Source organism: Carlito syrichta, unplaced genomic scaffold (assembly GCF_000164805.1).
Source record: "Carlito syrichta isolate Samal-C Ts95f unplaced genomic scaffold, Tarsius_syrichta-2.0.1 Scaffold302990, whole genome shotgun sequence".
Taxonomy (NCBI): domain Eukaryota; kingdom Metazoa; phylum Chordata; class Mammalia; order Primates; family Tarsiidae; genus Carlito; species Carlito syrichta.
Genome location: NW_007247086.1, coordinates 226,419 through 246,451, shown reverse-complemented (window position 1 = coordinate 246,451; position 20,033 = coordinate 226,419). Strand labels below are relative to the sequence as shown.

General features: G+C 41.1%; 1 protein-coding gene across 1 annotated transcript in view; it reads right to left on the bottom strand.

The window, feature by feature from the left end:
- Positions 1 to 20,033, bottom strand: part of SETBP1 (SET binding protein 1) — a 397,959-nt gene that overhangs the window by 151,566 nt on the left and 226,360 nt on the right. The gene's annotated exons all lie outside the window — the stretch shown is intronic.

Here is a 20,033-nt window from a genome sequence, read left to right as displayed (position 1 = left end):
ACCAAAAATGTAATGACTACGGTGTACCACCCTCCATATTCACCAGATTTGCCCCTCCCAGCTTGTTTTTTGTTTTCCTGGATTAAGAAAAAGTGCTCAAAGGGAAGAGTTTTGCTGATGTGAAAGAGGTGAAACAAAAAAATGGCAGAAGCACTAAAAGGCATCCAAATTGACGAGTTCAAAAATTGTTTTGAGCAGTAGAAAAAGTGTTTTGATAGGTCTATTGCATCAAACGGAGAGCACTTTGATGGCGACTGAAGTTTACACACATCAGAATAACTATACCATTTTTAACAAACATATTTTGTTTTATTTAGGTCCTCCCTCATATTCATTTTCTCTCTTCCACTATTGCCTAAATTCCTTCATGATAAGTGTTGAAGCTTACACACCTGTGCCTCCTGCATCATGTCTGCTCTTGTCCCTGGCAGAGGCAAACACAGGTAAATATTAATTGAGTGTCTATTAGGGAGCTGACATGCTGTATTGAGTTGTGTAGAGCAGACCCTTTTTGATGAAGAATTTCACTGGAGCACTCAGGGAGCTTCATGGGAAAGGTCTGGCAGAGTCAGTAGAATGCAAGCCTCTGAAACAGAGTGGGGAGAACATTGGCACCTAATGGTGGGAGACCAGAAGGTTGCATCATTTATACGCCTTTCAGGAAATGTTCCTCAATTAGAGATGGGGCTGGAAGGCAGAGAAACATGGTATCAGGATTCTGGCTCTCTGGATTCTAACTTGAACACTATGTAGTGACTTGGAAAGCCATTATGTTCTCTTTGTTGGAGAACATTGTTTGTAGGATGAAGGGCCCAGAATAAGGGATTTCTAAGGACTCAGCTATGATTCCTCTGCAGCTACATACTTAATGACTGGTTCCACTCCAGGAGTGAGTGGTGTTTCAGTAATGGAAGCCTCAGTGAGCTAAAGACATACCAGAGGAAATTGGGATGATCATAGGAGACCAAAATGCCTCATGACAGATGGAAAATTTTCAGGTAAGGAGTTCTCCTGTCTCCACCTCAAATTCAGGGCCAGGCCTAGTGACCCTTTATGTTATGGAAACTTGTTCCCACTTTTCCTCTCTTTCCAAAAGAAATTACACCCTTGAGATGATGGACAATGGGGACTTGGAGGGGAAGAGGCAGATAATGGGAGATTGCTTGTTGGGTTCAATGTGTGTTGACTCAGCAATGGAGGCACTGAAGGCCCTGACTTCACCACAGTACAATATATCAGCGCAGCAAAATTACAGTTGTACCCCATGAATGTCTACAAATAAAAAGAAATACAAATGTTTTTAAAAATAAATTATACCCTTGGACAGCCTTGTTCCACACAGCAATAACAGTGCACATGTGAGGATGTGAGAAAATCAAAGTGTTATATGGATACCCATAATTTTCCTGGCCTTCACTTTGTGAAACTTCAGAGAGTGGCAAGTAAAAATAGTGCAGTGTGGGCCAGGTTCAGTGGCTCATGCTTGTTATCCCAGTACTTTAGGAGGCCAAGGCTGGAGGATTGCTTGAGGCCAGGAGTTTAAGACTGGCCTGAGCAACATAGCAAAATCCCATCTCTACAAAAATAAAAGTAAAAAATTAGCTGGGATGGTGGTATGTGCCTGTAGTACTAACTAACGGGGAGGGTGAAGTTGGAGGATCGCTTGAGCCCAGGAGGTGGAGGATGCAGTGAGCTGTGATCACACCACTGCACTCCAGCCTGAGCGACAGAGTGAGATCTTGTCTCAAACCAAACAAGCCAAGTGCAGTGGCTCACACATGTAATAGCAGCACGTTGGGAGGCCAAGGTGGGAATGCTTCAGCCCAGAAGCTTGAAACCAGCCTAGGCAACATAGCAAGACCTTGTCTCTACAAAAATAATCAAAAAATTAGTCGGGCATGGTGGTGTACACCTGTAGTCCTGGCTACTCAGGAGGCTAAGCTCGGATGGATTGCCTGAGCCCAGGAGATCAAAGCTGCAGTGAACTGTGATCATGACACTTAATTCCAGCCTGGGCAACAGAGTGAGATCCCAACTCAAATAAAACAAATAAACAGAGCAACCACCTCGGGACCCCTCCCACTGTGGGAGTTTTCTGTCCTCTGAATAAATCCTGCTTTAAAACCAAAAACAAAGAAACAAATAGTGAAGGGTGGATGGTAAGGGAGCAAGGGAGAGGGGCAACCAGAGGCCTGCACACTGAAACCATGAAGAGATCTGAGGCTGACTTCCTTGTGGGGAGGCACTGGACCAGATCTAAAATGAGAAACAGCCCTTGTCCACCACCAACAAATTAAAAGAAAATTATGAGTCTCTGTGTATGTGTACAAAACAAAACAAATGAGCCCCTCATCAGGTTTTAGTCCAAGGAGGCAGAAGATCTGGTTTCCTCTGGAAGAAAAGGTGTTCATGGGAATACTGAGGCCTCACAACAACAGAACCTCACCACTAACCACTGGCAGAACAATGGTTTGTGCCACTGATGTTAGGACATTGCCCACATTCTGGTTTGCTCCTGGGGCTGTTTCATTTCGTAGGAGCACCCTAGAAGGACATAGTCAGCAGCTGTGTTCTTTGGAGCATCCATTCAACAGCTTTTTTCATCTTCTTGACTCCATCAAAGACACAAGGTTTGGAAAAAGCAGGTCAACCCAAGGTTAGTATAAATAAAGTTCTGAGGGGATAAGCAGTACCAACGAACACCGACTTACCTGGCCATGCCACCCCTCACCCCATGACCATCTCTTGAAGGAGTCACTCTTACACTTAGCCCATGGTACTCTGCTATTACAGGTGGTGGTTACATCATGAAGGACACAGAAGAGAGTCAGTGTGTCTTTTTTTGCAGGGGGAGGGGTTCAAAGTCTCACTCTCTTGTCTAGGCTGGAGGGCAGTGGCACAATCATGGCTCACTGCAACCATGAACTCCTGGGTTGAGGCGATCCTTCTGCCTCAGCCTACTGAGTAGCTGGGGCTACTCAATATGCCTAGCTAATTTTTTATTTTTTTGTAGTGATGAGGTCTTGTTTTAGTGCCCAGGCTGGTCTCGAACTCCTGGGCTCAATCAATTTTTCTGCCTCAAAGTGTTGGGACTATAAGTGAGCTACCATGCCCGGCAAGCATGTCTTTAGTAAGAGCCTACTGCTCAAATTAGCAACATTCTTGGAGAGGAAGAGGCATGGCTGGGCACTGTGGTGATGCTAGGGACCCAGAAGTAGACCCGTCTCAGCCTTCAGACAAACCCATTAAATGATTATGGACTCAAGTGCTGACTTATAAAATGCACAAGGATTCCAGAGAAACAAGACCACAGGGAAGATACAAGAATCTTGAAAAGCGCTCCCTTGAAAGCTATTGCTCTTGAGAGTCTTTTAATTTCTGAGGGCAGTAAACTAATGCTATGATTTCCCAAATATAGCAACAGTGAGAAAAGGTCATTTGAACTAAAAGGACAAGATAAAGCAAAGAAAAGAGCTGATTTAGTATAGCATGGTATCTTTCAGATCAATCCTGGATATGTTCCCCTTTAAATCTCTATGGCCCTGACAAAAGATATCACCTGTTTGTGCCTCAGTTTTGGCATCTGTAAAATGGGGATACTAATAACTGTGCTGATGTCATACAGATGTGGTTAGAATTGAATAAGATGCATGTAAAGCACATAGCACAATGTCTTACCTTCCATAAGTGTGAGTTGAGATAGTAGCATTGGTCATTATAAATGGTTAGGAGAGGACAGGAGGAGAAATAATTGTTTGGTTGCTTTCTGCTTTGGGCCACCCTGAGCCCAGCAGTAGGACAGCTGCTAAACTCCATCCTACATTCAGAGGACAACCTGGAAAGGAAAACCTCTCAGCCCTGGACCTTGGCCAAGATGGTTTTCCTTGTATCCTCATCCTTCTGGGTTATGTTTGAAGTTGGTCAGCAGGATACACTGCAGCCAAGCAGACACTGACAAACTGGATTACTGGATTCTGATCCATTCAAATCAAGGGCTTCCCAGCTACAGGTGGAACGGAGTCTGTAGTGAATAGACACATCACCCCACAGATAGCAACCACTCGAGAGACAAACCCAACACAGTCTAAGTTTCTGCACACCACTAGCTGCCAAAGAAGTTCCCTGTTTCTCTCCATTTCTCCTTTTCTTTCCTTCCCTTCAGTGGCTCTTTCCTTCTTTTCTTTCTGACAGTAACCCCGTCCCACTTAAGGCAGGTGAGGCTGTGTTTCTTTTCACATTGGGAATCTCATGATTCCAACAGAGGGACCTGGCAGCAGCAGTATCCTGGTGCTTGTGTGACCTGGGAGATATCAGTTTCCACTGAGTCAGGAGGCACTGTGATGATAAGGTGAGGTTAATAAAAAGGGCAAAAGCAGATTTTTAGAAAATGAGGATTGAAATTGGTTGAATTGCATTGAATGAGTTGAAATACATAAAGTGAGGATTAAAATTTGTGTTTTTACCATTTAAAGCAGGGTCTATTCTTTGGGGCTTCACAAGCACTCTACAGGAGAAGGATTCTCAATCTTGTAAATGACTGAAGGAATGCAGCTTTAAAAATCTAAGAGAGGCTTTTTGCTGAAATAGATAAGCTGGTCCTAAAATTCATATGGAAATGCTATAGACCCACAGTAGCCAAAACAATCTCGAAAAAAAATAACAAAGTTGGAGGACACACACTTTCTCATTTCAAAGTTTCTATAAAGCTATACCAATCAAGTGTGGTAGTGGCTTAAGAAAAGATATATCAATCTGAAGAACAAAACTGACTTGTCCAGAAGTCAACCCTTACTTTTATTGTTCGTTGGCTTTTGACATGAATACTAAGATAATATAATAGGGAATAAGTATTTTCAATAAATGGTGCTGGGGCAACTTGATACACACATGGGAAAGAATAAATGGAAAGGAAGAAAGAGAAGGAAAAGGAGTTGGCTCCCTACTTTACACAATTGGCAAAAATAAACTCAAAATGAATCATAAACAATTATAGGAGATAAAGTTATCAAATGTTGAAAGAAAACATAGAAGTAAATTTATCCTACTTTTAGCTAGGCAAAGTCTTGTCAGATATGATGCCAGAGCACAAGGAACAAGAGAAAAGTACATAGATTAAACTTCTCAAGAATAAAAAAAATGTGTTTCACAAGTCATCATCAAGAAAGTGAAAGACATCTCACGCAATGGGAGAAAATATCTACAATTCTTACATCTGATAAGGGATTTATATACAGAGTGTATAAAGAAGTTCTATAAAACAGTAAAAAGACAAATAATCCAATTGAAAAATGGGCAAAGATTTGAATAGGCGTTTTCTCTCCAAATTATATATGTGGCCAAAAGCACATGAGAAGATGCTCAACATCATTAGTAATTAGAAAAATGAAAATTGAAATCACAATGAGATGTAATTTCATACTTACTAGGGTGGTTATGATAAAAAAGAAAAGATGGACAACAGCAAATACTGGCGAGAATATGGAGAAGTTTAAATCCTCATACATTACTATTAAGAATACATAATGGAGAAGCTGCTTTGGAAAACAATTTAGAAGTTTTTCAAAAGGTTAAATGTGAAATTGCCTTATGACCCATCAACTCTGCTCCTAGGTATATGCCCAAGAGAACTGAAGACATATGTTCATACAAAAACTTGCACATTATTATCCATAGTTACATTAACAACTGTTGAATAGATAAATACAATGTGGTATAATGTACAATATTATTCAGTCATAAAAAGAATGGGGTATTGATACACACTAAAACATGGGTAACCCTTAAAAATATTATGCTAAGTGAAAGAAACAGGCACAAAAAGCCACATATTGTTTGACTTCATTTATGTAAATTGTTCAGAAAAGGCAAATCTGTAGGAACAGAAGATAAGTTAGTGATTGCCAGGGACTAAAGGGAGGACAAAATAAGAAATAACTGTGAATGTCTACAGGATTTATTTTGGGGGTGATGGAAATGTTCTAGAATTACAAAGTGGTATTGACTGCACAAATCAACAAATATACTAAAAATCATTATGTTGTGTACTTTAAAAAAGTGAATTTTATGGCCTATAGCTAAGTCTTATTCCAACTGCTATTAAAAACAAACAAGTCTAAGAAAGTTACCAAGGTCAGGTAATCATGGATCTGACAACCAAACAGGATTACTTAGACTGATCTAGTCACTTTCTGAAGTCCATTTATATCCCTACTTTTGTTCACTTCTGTTGTTTTTCTTTTAATTTTTTCTGCATTGTTGACTTTTGCCTGTCTTTGTACACCATTTAACATTCATTCTAAAGCAAGAAGAGCTAAAAATAGATAAACATATAAATTAATCTAGCTAAATTTTAGTTCCTGATTCAATTTGGGGCATTTCCAATTACTGTATATTAATTATTTTTTCTTAAAAGAGAGGAGAACATTCCTTTCTGTGCCTTGTCAGTTGCTGTCCAGATGAAAATGAAATATGAGGGGTGGTTTTAGATAAAATCTAAAATTTTATCTTTGTTGGATGCTTTATTCCTTTGAGTCTCACCTGATGAACTAACTACACCAAAAAGCCCTAAGAACACGCAGAACACTAAGTAAAAACAGATTAGGTGCTAGTCACTGTCGTGCTAAGACCACCACTAGAAGAGAAAAAAAAAAGCCCCTAGCTGCTTCCCTGAAGCTTTCTCAAGAGAAGTCTATAATGCTACAATTCTATTGTTTCAGGCTCTTCTTAATGACTTAAGTTACAAGAATCACACCAGTTTCCAGACTCAGTTGGAATTGCAAAGATTTCCAGTGTTTCCTGGAGTCTTTTATTAGAGTCAGGGATCCCATCCACAGAAAGCCTAGCAATCTGTTAAATAAGATTCAGGGCTTTTATCACCCAGTTACTGATCTTTCTAATCAGCAGGAGTGCTCTGGACAGTGGGAAAGGAAAGTGTGTTCAACAGGTTTCTCTGACCATAGGCTGCAAGTGCACCTCTGAGAAGGATGTGGTGCTAAAAGTCTGTGGACATGAAGTCATGGCAGCACTGGGAAGTCCTGGCAAGGAGGTGGGAGACTGGGAAGAGTCTTCCAAAGATAACCTCCAGTTACAAGGAAACTACTCCTCTGATGGTTCTCCAGGTCAGTTATTTTTATTATTATTATTTTCTTTTGCGGTTCAATTTTGTGTGACTCCTGTTGACATTGGCTGGGATGCTGAAATCTGCTGTGTGATAGTCACCTCTGGAAAGGTGGATCTGAAATGCAGAGTCCTAAAGTCAGAGGAGGAAGAGACCTTAGCTTAGAGGACACTGAATGCTGTGGCTTGTTGCAACATCATTGTTTGTATCATGGCTGCAGCAATCTTGGTATCTTCATCCAATTTTTCAGTGCCTTTGGTGTCAGAGTCCTTTCAGTTATCAGAGAATTCTCTTAAGACTCAGAACTGAAATCTGGGTGCCGGTAATTAATTAACTAATTTGTTCCATCCAGATACAGTTACTGAGTCTCTACAATGTGTTGGACATCGTGTTAGCAGCTGGGGATACAAAGACTATCATGCACATATTTCTTATCTGTCTAAATTTGAAGGGAATCACAGTTCAGGCTTTCGCAACCCTCCAGAACAAGCCAGATTCATCATCTAAAATAGTTTTAGCCATTATTGAAAATGTTATATCTTTATTGCCCAGTACAAATATCCTCCAGTCATCTTTTCTACCCAAATACACTTCTTGAACTCCTATGATCTTGATCTGTCCTTCTCCTTACTGATTCTGTTTCTTCAATATTCCCTTTACAGTGTGGTACCCAGGGAATAGGGACACAAGAAGTCCAATCCCCAACAGCATGCAATATGTATATGTAACAATCATGCATTTGTACTCCCTGAATCAAAAAAGAAAGAAAGAAAGAAAGAAAGAAAGAAAGAAAGAAAGAAAGAAAGAAAGAAAGAAAGAAAGAAAGAAAGAGAAAATGTGGTACCCACATATACATCATGGAATACTATGCATCCATAAAAAAGGACAAAATCATATCCTTTGCAGCAACATGAATGTAGCCAAAGGGTATTATTTTAAACAAACTCATGCAGAAACAGAAAACCAAATACAACATGTTTTCACTTATTAGCAGGGGCTATTCACTGAGTACACCTGGCCATAAGAAAGGGAACAACAGACTCTGGAGACTCCTAAAGGGCGGAGGAAGGGGTCCAATGGTTGAAAAACTACCTGTTGGGTACAATGGTCACTCAATACAAGACCAAACCTCACTATCATGCAATATACCCATGTAACAAGACTGCATATGTACTCCTTGAATCTGAAAATAAATAAATAAATAGATAGATAAACAGATAAAACTTGGTGCCCAACACTTGCTCCAGTTGTCCTAGACCAGTATACTATCCTAAAACTACCACCTCTTGTACTGTGGATGCTTATGATTTTATTCAGGGGGCCAACATTTTCTTTTGATACTCTCATTTTAAAATCACCTAAAACTTTGTCAGACACTGCTAGCTCTTCAAGAAAAATTGTTTATTTCCTGAGCATGCTGCTAGATTATACTTCCCAGAAGTTAGTTAGATACAGCTACCAGAGTGAATTATAGCCAGTGCATGTGAACAGAAGAGACGTGTTCCTTCTTCAACCAGGTCCCAAGTCATTGCAACAATGGGTGTACTCTGCCGTGCCCCCTTTTTCCTATTTTGCCAACTGGAATCAAGAAGACAATGACTCAGCAGATGGCAGAACCATGAGAGGGAAGAAGCCTGGGTCCTTGAGTCACCGTATGGAGAGGTATTACTCACTGGCCAGAAACATCAGTATTGGAACTATCACATATTTGTTAAGCCGATTTAGTCTATTCTAATTATTAGAATAGTATTAGTCTAATACAAATGACCAGGTCTCTTTAAGATGTGCTGTTATCAATTCATTACATCCATTACAATCTGGGCGTATGCATTTAGTTAGTTTCAATATAATCACAAGAGCTTGCATTGCTAAATCTGTGAAAATGGGTTTACATTTTGGAAGATTTCTTTTTTTTTCTTTTCTGTTCTTAAAAAAAATTTTTTTTTGGTAATACCAACTTCAGTTATAACCAATTTTGCATCTTTGCCCATGAGAAAAACAAGAGAAGAAGGGCATTTGAATCAATACCATTATATTTGCAAGAACAGAAGAATTCAAGACAAAAATGAATAGAGGCTGCGTATGTCCAGAAAATAAAAAGGAGCATGCACTAACTCCTAGGCATGGAGTAGCAGATATCTTTGTATTTGTGTTGTGTTTTGTGTTCATGTGTTGTCAGAAAACTAGAAATCTTAAGCACAAACAAAAAAGGTATTTACAGATGGGTCATTCATACTACCCTTGTTTTTGAAAAAGAGATTGTGTCATTGATTTTGTAGCATGGATTCACACTAAATTCTACAATAATTGTATTTCCTGCTTATAAAATTCAATTCTAATTCACTCATTTATCCATCCATCTGTCCATTCATTCAGCAAATATATATGAGTTGCCTGCTGTCGACTCAGTACTCTTGCAGGTTTTATGTAAGATTATAAGAATTAGGAGCTATGACTCCTGGCCCAAAAGACATTAAATTTAATGTTTAAAAATGAAATACCAAACATTAAACAACAACATCAGACTATCAAATGAGCAGTAAATATATTAAGTGTCAAGAAGTTCCCAGGAAAAAGATGGCTAAATCAGTTCAATTTAGTATGGTATTTATTGAGTACCTACTATGTGACATTAGATGAATTTGTTCACATGATTTTTTTGTAATTAATCTCTAACAAGTATTTATTTATTTTGTCCTAGTTTGTGCTATGCTCTGGGGATGAAATGCCTGCAAGAAGCTCACTGTAGAAAAAAGAGACTGTGTGACAGGTGCTATAATGAAAATTACAATGGTATTTGTCCAACTCAAAAGTCATGACTGCCTTAGCCAGTCTTTGAAGACAGGGACTGCTCCTCACGTTTCTTTGTATCTTTCACTCTCATTACCTGAGTCAACCCCATAAAGTCCCCTTGGGCTCCCTGCAGATTGGGACATAAGCCTTCTTACAAGGAGACTGGGCATTGCTCAAAAGCGCTTTCTTACATGGTTGGACTGGAAAGTGAGGGGAATCCATGTTGTCAATAATATCAAATAGTGATTTATTTCTATACCTTGTCTCTGACATCTCAGGGCCACCAAGGGAAGACAAAATGCTTTGAACTCCTTGTGTGGGGTAGTACATGTACATGTGCCAAATAACCACTGATAGAAGGGGAAAAGTGGAAGGAAAAAGAGCCCTTATTGTATATACACAACCCATTTTTCATGTGGGAAAGAATAAATACGGGGGGTATATTTTGTGTGAGTAAATGCTTGACTGATGTCAAAGCGGGGTCCACTGCATGAATATGGTGATGTGCTTATGTAAGGCAATGCCCTTCATGATAAGATATAATCACTGAGGCAGATCATTGCAAACAGCCATGCTACCTGTAAGCTACTTTTCAAATGGGTCAGCAAATCAGACACATTTGGCAAATACCAGCAGTATTTGCATACAGGTACAGATGATATAGGTGTTCATTGTATTATTCTTTCAAAATATCTGGATATTTGAACATTTCAAAAGTAAAAAGTTTGTTAGAGAATGCCTGTCTTCCTTGTATGATTTGGGGGCAACTGGAAGGCCCGGCTGAACGCTTCTCCCATCCTATGTCCAGCCCACTGACCCTGCCTCCACTTTCCCTTTCACTGGTTGATATCTGAAATTCCACCATTAAGAATCTCAACCCAATTTGTTTATTTTTATTTATTTTTATTTTTTGAGTCTGGGTCTCACTCTGTCAATCAGCTTAAAGTGCAGTGGCACGATCATGGCTCACCACAGTCTCAAACTCCTGGGCCCAGGGCATCTGTCTGCCTCAGCCTCCCGAGTAGCTGGGACTACAGGCATGTGTCACCATGCCAGCCTAATTTTTGGATTTTTTTTTTTTTTAGAGACGAGGTCTTGCTGTGTTGCCCAGGTTGGTCTCAAACTCCTGGGTTCAAGTAATCCTCCCACTTTGATTTCCCAAAGTATTGGGATTACTAGTTGTGAGCCGCCATGCCCGGCCCTCAATCCAATTTAGCTGAGAAGTTATACTTACTTTAAGCCATACTTCAAAATTAGCAATCAGATTAACTTTTACATTTGTTATGTACAAATAAATACATAATACAGATGCTGGTTAGAATTGATAGCAACAAAGAACATGAGAAGAAACTATAAATCGTAACAGAGAGAGAGAGACAGCACAGTATACGTGGTGGGTGGGATAACAGCTCTAAAGCAGTGCTGTTTTGTAGAACTCTCTGCAATGCTGGAAACAGCACATGTCTGCACTATTCAATATGGCAGCCACTAGTCACACCTAACTACGGGGTACTTACAATGTGACTGGTGCGACTGAAAAACTGAATTTTTTTTTTTTGAGTCAGGGTCTCACTCTGTCGCCCAGGCTGGAGGGCAGTAGCATGCTCACAGCCACTGCATCCTCAACCTGCTGGGCTCAGGTGATCCTTCCACTTCAGCCTTCCAAGTAGCTGGAACTACAAGCATGAGCCACCACACCTGGCTAATTTTTTGATTTATTGTAGAGACAAGGTCTCACCAAGTTGCCTAGACTGGTCTCGAACCCGTGGGCTCAAGGAATCCTCTCACCTCGGCCTCCCAAAGTGCGGGGATTATAGGCGTGAGCCACTGCACCCAGCCAAGAACTGAATTTCACATATTATTTAATTTTAATTAATTCTATCTAGGATAGCCACATGTGGCTAGTAACTACCACACAGAAGCAGGCAACTCTAGAGACATGAGCTTAGATAGGCAGAATAACTAGCTTCTATGAGAGTGTTGGTAACTGGGGAATGAGCATTTTCTAAGGGAATTAGAAAGATGTGTTAAAACAAGTAGTTGGTGAAGAAGAAATACAAGAGGGAAAGTGGTGGCTCTTAATGGTTTAAGAACCTTAAAGGTCAAACAAGAGATGCTTATTCCTGAGTTATATTTCGAATTGGTCCAGTTACAACTAATGCAAAGGAGATCTGCCCAGTATCAATGACTTCCATATACCTTCCTATACCTTGGCTATCATGACAGAAAAGGCTGATTCTAGGGGTGGAACACATCAAATCACCAGATATCACCAATCCCACTGAGTGGGTTAAACGCTACAAGGGGAAGGTTGCATCATCCATTCACTGGCCCTTCTTACCTCCCACATGACCATAGGCTGAAGGGCCGACCCTCAGTGACCAGAAGTCACTCACATGCAGGCAAAAATGATGCGAAGAATACAAAGAACCAAAGAGACTGAATTCATTAGATGGGTCTGCTTGACTTCAAAAGCTGGACTCTCAAAAGTCTATCTTCTACTGATTTTATTTTTCTTTAAACTTTTCAGTGTCATTGCTCCTGCCAGAGCAAAGGACAAGAAAGTCCAGTCTTGTTCCAGAATGGATGGGAGAGACAGAATAGAGAGTGCCCTATAGCACTGCAGAATTAGAGATTCATCCTCACGCTGGCGGGGTGTGTTAGGAAGAAGAGAATTTGTCAAAGTGAGAAGCAGCTAATTCCCCCAAAAGAAACAGAACAAGACTAAATTAACACTATTAGCTCAAGTGAGGAAGCTGAATCTTCTCAGGGCAACAAATTAAACAGTTTTTGTTCTGTTTTATATTTTAAAGACTCATGTGCAGTGTATTTCTTTGTGGAGTTAAGTGAATTCACACATTAAATTTAAAAGGTGGGGGTAGACGAAGTATCTTGTTTGTTTCTAGTACTATTTGGCACAGTATAAAAGTTCCTGGACTCAGAATTGGAAGGTTTGGGCTCAAATGCACATCCTTGCTGGGACCAGCCTACTGCCCTTGGGCAATGACTTCCATGCCTTCTCTATCTCCTTCTCTGGAAGTTGTGGCAGCCCTTCCCAAGCAGACCTGAGAACTAAGCCTTGGTACCCTCAATAATTCTCCAACTTGAGAGTATGTTCAGAATTGTGTGGAGCATTGGGTAAAACAGAGGACTGGCACCAATCCCCATAGCAGGCCTGGAGAGGGACCCAAGAATTCGCATTACTGACACGTTCCCAGGCAATGCTGACTGTGCCAGTCGGAGGACCACACTTTGAAAACTCACACCTTACGGCACATATGGTGTGCCATGAATGACCTTTTCTCCTATACATCTGGAACAGTATTTGTTGGGTGTCATCCTTGGGAGAGTGGAGAACATCAGTCACCCGGTCACTTTCTGGAAATTGATGCTGTCATGGGACCCAGACTGGTTATGAGGGTCAGTGGGGAGAAAAGCCTTGAGGTGTTTTCCCACCTGTAAAGCAACATACATTTACCAACAAGTAATTGATTGCTGATCTAAGTTTGTTCTTTGCTTTATATTTTGACCTTCTCGAATTTGTTTCAGGAGCAGTGGTTCTCACACTTGAGCCTTGCATCCGAGTCAACTGTAGTGCTTGTTAAGCACAGATTTCTGGGCCTCAATTCCATAGTCTCTGATTCAGCAAGTCTGGAGAAAGACCTGAGAACCTGCGTTTTAACGAGTACTAATAATGCTGTTGCCCAGGGTCTGCACTTAGAAAACACTAGTTTAGGTCAGGTGTGGTGGCTCAGCCTATAATCCCAGCACTTTGGGAAGCCAAGCGAGAGGAGAGGATTGTCTGAGCTTGGGAGTTCGAGACCAGCCTGGGCAACTTGGCCAGACCTCATCTCTAGGATAAATCAAAAAATACACCAGGTGTGGTAGCGCATGATTGTAGTTCCAGCTACTTGGAAGGCTGAGGTGGAAGGATCGTCTAAGCCCAGCAGGTTGAGGCTGCGGTAGCCGTGAGAGTGCCACTGCACTCTAGCCTGGGAAACAGAGTGAAACTCTAACTACCCCTCCAAAATGAATGAATGAATGAATGAATGAATGAATAAATAAATAAATAAATAAAACACTGGTCTATTTTTTTTTAGTCAAGGTCTCACTCTGTCATCTAGTCTAGAGTGCAGCGGCATGATCAGAGCTCACCAGAGCCTCAAACTCCTGGGTTCAAGGGACCCTCCTCGCTCAGCTTCCTGAGTATCTGCGACTACAGGTGTTTACCACCAAGCCTGGCTAATTTTTTGATGTTTTTGTAGAAATGGGTCTCATTATGTTGCCTAGGCTGGTCTGGTCTCTAACTCCTGGGTTCAATGACCCTCCTACCTTTGGCCTCCCAAAGTGCTGGAATTACCGGTGTGAGCCACTGCACCCAGCCAGAAACCACTGGTCTAGTCATTTCAGTTTTCTTTGTCTTCTGCTTTGCTAGCTTCTAGTCCAGGAGTTGGCAGACTGGGGCTGGTTTTTTATTAAATAAAGTTTTATTGTAACACAGCTGTACCCATTCAGTTATTTGTGTATGGTTGCTTTCAAACTAGAATGCAAGAATTGAGACGCTTCAAGAGACTGTATGATAGTCTAAAATATTTACTTCAGGCTGTATGATAGCCTAAAATAGTTACTACTTGGCTAGTTCAGCTCTAGTCTTCTTCCACTCCCCCCAAACATAACATGTATTACGCGTCTTTTATTTAAAAAGCATTCACATATGTTTGCGTTTTAAGATCACAATCATATCAATGGATTCTGGTCAGGGTACTGAGTAATTTGCCCCAGGACACATAGGATCTGAGTCAGGACCAGTTGCAGAGTTTGTGGAGACCAATGCATGATGAAATTATAAGTCCCTTTGTTCTAAACTTCAGTATTTCAGATGGCGAGAATCAAGCACTAAACCAGTGTGAGGCCTTCTAAGGGCTGGCCTTTCGTGACTGCATGGGTGGAAGGCCAGTGAAGCCAGCCTTGACCAGAGCAGAGTCCAGTTGTAATCTGCCTGGCTCCAAGGCTTAGTATGTTCTCCTAACAGCTGCACACACACCATGGCCAACATGTATTGCTATGGGGAACTACGGCACTTTTCCTTTGGAGACAGACTCTCTCTTCTTGATAAACTGCCCCAACTCTACTTCTGACATCTTTAAACCACAACTGCCCTCAAACTCCAATTATAATTCCTTGAGAGAAGAATGCCTTTCTGTATTTTCAAAAAAACTTGGCATCTAGAAGCCATTCAATGAACATGACAATTTATTCACATAAAAATGTGCTCCCTTGTCCTAGAGAGGATTTGAAATAGTTTTTCAATAAACCACTGCTGGATTAGTGGTTATCAATAAAGGCAAAAGTGTAGAAAGACATTGCAGAGATTATTGCTGTACCTCTACAAAAAACAAACCAACAAACCTGGGCAGTAAAGACATTATACCTTATTTTGCCATCACTCAAAGATTCATGGAGGATCAAACTTACAAGGAAAAGCATCTCTGTCCAGGTATCCCCTCAGTGTTGAGGTGTAAGTGACAGCAGTTCAAAAGCACGTGTAAAACCAAACCAGGAATTCTTTTAAAAAATGCAGCATCTCCTGTTATTTGATCACTATATTCTCTGAGCATTTAATTCTCTCAAATATCTTGCAATCACTTCCTTTAATTACAGAAAAAACCCATTGGGGTGAGGGGGTGCTCAGAGCATCCCCTCCTGTTTCCTTCTTTCTGTTTAATCAAGAATTTGAATCACCTTTCAACTTCCTAGTCCTATAAGCCTAAAAGGAATTTACTCTATTCCAAACTCTGCTTGGCAATACTCTGTACGGTAGAACCTGAAGCCCTTTCACAAAGACTATGAGAAGGGAGAGAAGATCCAGGAGGCAGGTTTCCTAGCTTCCTTCCAAAATCGCAGGAAATTTGGGTCCTTTGAGAGAAACCCTGTCTTGCTAATGTTCTGAAGATACAGCCCTGGAAGCCCTGCATCAGATTTATCTGCAGGGCTTGTTAGAATTCTTATTTTCTGGGTGGGCTTCCTTCTAGCCATACTAAATTAGGAGCTGGAGACAGGAATTCTATCATCTATCTATCAATCATCCATCAATCTATTGTCTATCTTATTTAGCATCTCTCTCTATCATCTATCAATCTATTATCTGTCTGATCTATTATTTATCTAATCAATCATCTATTATCTAATCTATCATATGTCATCTATCTAAACTACCATCTATCAATTATCGATTTAATCTATTGCCTATCTATTTATCTATCATCTATCATCTATTATCTATCAATCTATTACCTATCATATATCATCTATCATCCAACTATCATCTATAAATTATCTGTCAATCATCCACCTATCCATCTATCTGTATATAAATTTTCCCAAGTGATTCTCATATGTACCAAAGATTGAGGACCAAATGGCTAGCCAGGCACATCCTCAAGGTACATTCACTGTGACTATATCACTTCTGGGAAACTCATTAATGGTCAATATCATAACCCAGTGTAAAGATCGTGACTTCTAAATATATGGCATCAAGTAGTGGTGTCACGAAAGAGGCCCTTGATGGATATGGGTTACTGCTGTGAGATCCAGCAAAAATGTGGAAGAATAACAAAATGGGGTATCTCTCTACTGATAGCTGTGCTGGGTCATGGGCTAAGAGCCCTGAGGGAGTGGCTCACTTGAGTTTAGAGTCAGGGTTTCTCCTCCTTAGCAGTCTGGGCTTCATCCCTGCAGCAGCCACACCCACCAACCTTTCTAGAACAGCCTGTACTTTCAATATTCTGACTTACCGTTTCCATACAAAAACCTCATATACTGGAAATCTCAACACTTTAGTAATCAAATGATGCAAGCTCAGCACCCCCAGAAGGGCGCTGAAATTCTTTCTCAGGCCACAGGTCTGTGTTTATGCTCTGGTGAATGTGGTCACCATAATTAAAAGAACACCCAAGGCTCGGGACTACTCTGTCTTCCCCCTTAGCACCAGCGCTGTCTCCCTTCATCCAAAGATGGCCTTGTTTTACCCCCTCTGCCTATGCAGCTGCTCTTGTTCATATGAATGCTGGCTTCTCCCTGTTCACCCATTCTTTGAGAATAGGAACAGCCTTTCCTGGTTTTCTGGACCCTCCCTGATGCACCTGCAGTGTTTCTCACACAACTCAATTAATGCTATAAACTGGTAAGAGATGATGGCCCCTGCCTGATTTGAGGAACTCATCAGTAAAACGAGCCCATGTGTCCCAGACCACATGCTGGGCAGAGTATGGATTTGTAACACACCTTCTCATCAGCCCCGGGTCACTAAATAGGGCAGCCTTTTTTTTTTCCTCAGAGCTTCCATATGTTCATCTTACATGGATCAATAGAAGCACCATATTGTCTTCACAAAAGCTTCAGATCCTCACCCTTTCTAAGATACAGAAGGCTCAGATTGTTTTTTCTCGAACACAGAGATGCCCTGAAGCTTTGACTATCAGTGTGGGATGGGGAGGCAGCCCACAGTGGGACATACCTCAGCAATTTGGGTTTCAAATAGCCCCGCAGGACCTTGTAAAAGCAGAGAGATGCAGCAACTCTGGAGCACAAATGCAATCTTAACCTCTAACGTGCTTTCTGCAATAAGGCAGGAAATCAAAAGTTGGAAGCACACAGCTGCCCGACCAGAAGTGAAGCAAAGTCTCAACAGGAGTGAGTCAACATGCTCTGGGCGACAGCTGGGTAAACATGTCTGATAAAGCCTCACAGTTCTGACAGAACCGTGTGTGTGATGGTACAGTTGGGTGGATTGATAGATGCTTAGATATCTGTAACCAAAGAGTACTGAGTAAGGACATTGACAAACTGGAGCAGATGAAGAGAGACACAAATGAGGATGCAGAATGGCACAGCAGGAGGAACGAGGAGGTTAGTTAGCCTGGAGAATCGAAACTTGGATGTAGAGCAAGGGGTCCAGGGATGATGGTTCGCCTCAAATGAGTCACGGGACAAGGCATGAAAGAAGGATGAGGCTTGTACCATATATGTAGCTCCAGTGGGCAGGAATGGGCTCATGGGTGAAAGTAGCTGGGAGACTGATTTCAGCAAAACATAAAGTGTTTTCTGAAAGTCAGAACTGTTCAGAAATGCAGAAGCTGCTGGAAATTTTAGAAGAGACAAAATGTTCTTTTTTTGGTCAGAGTCTTTTGTGAGACGGGAAGTCAGAACAGTGGACCTTCAAGCTACCTTCCAACACCAGTTCAAAGATGGAGTGCTGAGAGGGTACTCCTCCTCATCCCCCCATACCACCCTCCTTGGCCCACCTGCCAGGAGCAGTCAATGAAGTCAGGGACAATGGCAATGCTGAGAGGATCAAATGTTGCTGGTATATCACACCCACGAAGTCCTGCTGGGACTGCCAGTTTCTCTCCACACTTTCATGGAGGGTGTGAGAATGCTCCTACCATGGAATATGTGTGGGGGCACGCACGCATGTGCATGTGCATGTGCATGTATGTGTGCATGTATGTATCTGTGGAGGGAGGATGGGGTGAGCAGGGAGGAATGGAGGACCGATTTTTACTCTGCCATTACACTAAATATTACACCAAATCCCCTTTAGAAAGGTCTTTGGATTTGCCTGTTGATAGTCATATGTAGCTAACACGGCACACCAAGTCATTTTTTCTCTTTGACTGAAATAGATAAAAACTAAATATTTTCACTTCCCTGAAAAGACGTCATTTAGTCCTCAAATTATATGTTAAAACCAACATTGTTAAGTTTATAAGCCATCCTAAAATTCTTAGCCTCCTATCCAGTTGGAAGAAAAGACAGTCATCTACGAAGAGATTACGTCCCAACACCATTGCTACCTTCCCACTGGGAGGCAGTATGGGGTTACGGAAAGAGCACTTGTCTGTGAGTCCAAATTTCTGCTCCAACAACTTGCTGTGGCACCTTGGGCAGCCATCATCACTTCCTCTGTCAAAGATCGCTGCCTTTTCATAATTCAACCATAATATCCAACACAGAAGCTTAAATACCCAATTACATTTGAGCACCTATACTCAGAAAGGGAGAATAGATTCAAAATTCACAGTACTCTTTACTGGTCTGAAGTTTTCAAAATTCTCAATAAACTTGGGTAAAGACTTTTATCCACAGCATTTGATGTAAACTCATAGTTTTTCAGCTATGTTTTCAACATGAGTTGGACCATAATAGCCTTCTGTTTTCAATGGCTGAAACCCATTTAAAATTCTCTTGGTGGTCCTTTGTTGATTCCTCGAGATTTTTATACTGTTTTCACCTCATCCTTACACATACTTTAATTGAATAAAATGGGAGAATGTATTTTTTCTGAATCCCTATAATGACTCTGGTAATAGCCATGGGAGTTACTATTTTTTGGTCTATGTATCATATTCAGATATATATCACTGCAGACATACGGATAGAGATCCTATATGCTTATAATTCATCGACATACTTTTCTCTTTATATGAGGATTCTTATCTGAGCACCAAGGGGGCCTTTTAAGCATGCAAATTAAACTTCATGACAATCCAACAAGCACAATATTACTACCTCAATTAAGGACATCACTGCATGGAAGGCTGAAAAAAATGACCCAAGCAAGATCACCAGGAATGCCACCGGAGACATTCCCTGTTTACTAGGGAAACACACTGCAAGTCTCCTCTGGGAGGAGTATGTAAAACAAATTTATATTTACAATTGCTTCCTGCACTTCTGACTGAATTGGAGTCATCTGGCCAAGCTTTATAAAGAAAAAGAGAGCACTGCTTCCTGCGTTCTCTGGCAAACAACTCAGAGAGAGGGGAAGTCACTCACTTGAGGTGATGAGTTGAGAATCTAGAAGGCTGCTGAATGGAAACTCAACTGAAATTGGAACAGTTTTTTATTTTTTATTTCAGCCCTCCGTCATCTCTAAGGTTCTTTGCTTAAACTTTTGGCTTTTAGTTGTAAGTTGTGTTGACACTGGCTGCAGAGCAAGAGTGGTGTTCTCCCACTCCAGTGTGCCCTGTGAGCTGTTTCACCTTAGAGAAAGGGACGAGGCCTTGGATATATGACTTATAAGGCAGCAACGCGCAAACTGTTTTGATCACACGAGACA